Source organism: Diaphorina citri, unplaced genomic scaffold (assembly GCF_000475195.1).
Source record: "Diaphorina citri unplaced genomic scaffold, Diaci psyllid genome assembly version 1.1 scaffold24115, whole genome shotgun sequence".
NCBI classification, from domain to species: domain Eukaryota; kingdom Metazoa; phylum Arthropoda; class Insecta; order Hemiptera; family Psyllidae; genus Diaphorina; species Diaphorina citri.
The window spans coordinates 12363-15749 of NW_007401456.1; the positions used below are offsets into that span (position 1 = coordinate 12363).

A 3387-nucleotide genomic window follows, 5' to 3' on the forward strand; every position below is an offset into this window, starting at 1 on the left:
CTTTTTAAAGAGTAAAAAATTAATTGTAAAAAAAAAAGAGTGTCCTGTGTATCTACATGAACACGTTTTAATTCCATTCTTCTCTGTACTAAGTATTTATTATCCCATACATAATTCCTCAATTCTAGGTTTTAACCTTGCAGTACTCATTAATCCATGTTGAATGCACTGAGGTAACAATTTTTAAGTGGATGTGTTTTTCGTGAGAAAAATATACGACTGAACGACTGGACAGTTTTTACCTCGGAGAAAAGGTGTAATTCAAACTTACTTGTAATCAGAGGTCTACAAAGAACGTGTCACCAAAGTAACACGAGTAGTTATCTAAATGTATAATGTCTCGGTAGGAACATTCTTCACGCTGTTGGTACAAACCTCTAGAAGAACGTGTCCATAGATTTTCTTAAAAAAAGAGCAGACCTTAAAAGAAGTATAAGGGGGTACCGGGACCTTATCCCTCCTTTTAGTCCACCCCTTAAGAGTCGTGACACGTATGTTGTCGAAACCCTAGAAACCTAAACTTTACTTCCTTCACGAGGTTATAAATAGTATGTATCAAACCAGTTTGCGTACTTAAATTTTGACAAAAAACGGTTCAAGAAATTCATTCATTCGGAAGAATGTAAGAACATTATCTCCGGGACTAGGACTAATGATTTTACTTACTTGTATGTTATTTTCTTTTAATGGTTACGAAGTCAAGTAACTAAGAGAAGAACCGAAACGAAAGTCAAAAAAGTCCACTAGAGAAGAGTTAAAAAATAGTTATGACAGTCTTAGTCTAAAGATCAGCGTATAAAGAAGTAGTTTAACGAAGAGTGTAAGAACCGTTGTACTCAGTCACAGACTGTCATTGTCTAAGGTATAACTAAGCGAACCCACACAATTTATAGAATCTTGAATCCCTTCTGTTATTATAATTCATGGAATGAGATGGATCATTCAGAGGATTCGAACTGGGTAAACGGACAAAATCACAGAGGAGAGAGTACTGGTCTCTTAAAACCAGTATCGATAAGATACAAGGATGGAACCCTCTGTAATAATGTCTGGGTTGATCTCGAATAGGATGAAATGGTTTTTACATATGTAACATCTTTTTTTAATGATCTGAGTAAATGATCCCCTTCGACTCGAGTTTAAATGAGCTACAAATGATATCTCCGCTGCCAAAAGTTTCTTAAACCTTCACAAGGCGGGAGGGGGTCGATGTAGTGAATAACGGACAGTCCCGGAGGGGAGCGCTGTTTTAGGACCTATGTCATGATTTACGAGGTAACTCCCACTAAATAAGTGCATCGTATTAGAACAATTAAAAGAGAACCCAACCTCTCATGATCCCGATACCAGCCAGAGGAGAAACACCTTTTGCGAATGAATCTCGCACTTAGGAACATGAGTAATTAACTGTTTGTTTGGTTTTTGATTACAGAACGATTGAGGATCAAAGTTATTCCCACACTGACTCTAGTCAAGGACAGTGTGACCAAGGATTACATTGTGGGATTCACTGAGCTAGGAAACTGTGCTGACTTCTCCACGGAAATGTTAGAATGGAGAATAGCTCAAGGTAATAAAACATTGAAACAGCTTTTTCCCCAAGAGGTTTGATAGAGGGGACTGTAACAACAGAAGTCTTATCCTGAAATATAAGATAAGAAAAACAGGGTAGGAGGAAGCAAGCAGTTCCAAGAATGAATCTTATGTGTTTGGGATAAAGTTTGCCCAAGTGGGAGTCAAACCCACGAAACTATGTAACAAAACATTTTTAATTTCATATTTTCAGCTGGAGTGATCGACTATGAAGGTGACCTGTTCAATCCCCCTGACATTAAGAAGAAGCAGAAGAAGAGAATGATTGAAAAGAAGAAGATTATCCGTGGTAGAAACTCGAGTGATGAAGATTCTGATGATCCTGATGACTGGTAGAGGGCGCTTTGGTCGTTCTGAACCTGGATATCCGTTTGAAATGTCTTTTCCCCTTTATTTATTCACTGACGTCCCCTAGTCCCTAGGTTTACATTCCTTGTTTAATCCCCATCGTGTATTACGCGTTCGTATTTGAGTCTGAGGATGTTCGCTTTTTTTTAAATATTTTCAGTCTCTCTTTATTCTTTGGAAAGCTACATATTTTTTTATAAACCTTCCCAAATGAAGTGCTTGTGTGCCCTACTGGTTGATCCGTTTCTATTTATTTCATTGTATTAATTGAATATTTATCTCCACAAGAATTATGACCCGTGACAGATGTGTTAAAAATAAACGGCGTAAACGGCATTTTGTGGTTAAAATACATGTTAACATCTCGTAGCTCGTAGATTTTATTAGGTATTTACCTATTATCTTTTTAATATATTCCTAAAACAAGCCTAAGGTTTGAATTTCATGCCTTAGTTGGGATTCAGACCCGCGCCTTCACGTTGAGGCGGATGGACCAGTATGTCACCAAGATGGTTGAACAGATTTCTTTCTCTTCCATTCATCCTTGCAAGCCAATCTTCGTGTATCTGGGAAGATTATTGATATTGTTTAGAAATTCACCCGTCATTTTATTTATTTGGGATGTGTTGGGTATTCTAGGGACCTACGTACTCGTTTCCCACTCCATCTAATTGTTGGTTGGGTGGAAGAGCTCACTTTGTAAAAAGATTAACAAGACTCTTGAGGTCAAAGTCCTAGAACAAATAAATGAAAATTTTATCTTTCTCCACTTCTCACTTACTCTTCTCCCACTCTTCTAACTCTTTTTCTCCATTTTTACTTACTTACTGCCGTGGCATCTCAGACCGGAGTTGATCCATTGCCTCGACAAGCTTCCTCCTCCAAATGGCCCTGTCTCCCCAATCTGCCTCCCGTAGACCCGTGCTTTGCATGACCTCGTTGACTGAGTCAATCCAACTGATTCTGGGTCTGCCTGGGAGTCTTCTGCCTTGCACCTCTCCAACCAATACATCTCTAGCGAGTTCGTTGCTACCTCGCATCATATTTTCTCCATAAACATCGTAAATTAAGCACTACCACCTATTTTAACTCGTATGTAAGTATTACTAATAGTTTCCTTGTTTTTAGATAATTTTTATATTCACACAAATACATTTTATTTTGTACTAATTTTATACAATGCTTTTTTTTTAATGTGTTTTATTTAAAGAGGAGGTTAACAATAACAATTCTTATTTATTGCCCATTTTCTATCCTTTTACGATTTACCTATCCAATTCATACCATTTAAAGAAGGGGGGAAATCGATCACAACGGTTTTTGTCTCGGGAGAGGAGGGATTGAAGATCAATGAGGCAAGTGTCAATAGGTATTTACTTGTCAAACCTGGGGTTATACTGAGGGTATTTACTTGTCAAACCTGGGGTGATACTGAGGGTATTTACT

At 37.7% G+C, this 3387-nt stretch overlaps 1 pseudogene; it reads left to right on the plus strand.

Annotated features, from left to right (window-relative positions):
- Positions 1-1422: 1422 nt before the first annotated feature.
- Positions 1423-3116, plus strand: LOC103523476 (annotated as a pseudogene).
- The last annotated feature ends 271 nt before the right edge of the window (positions 3117-3387 follow it).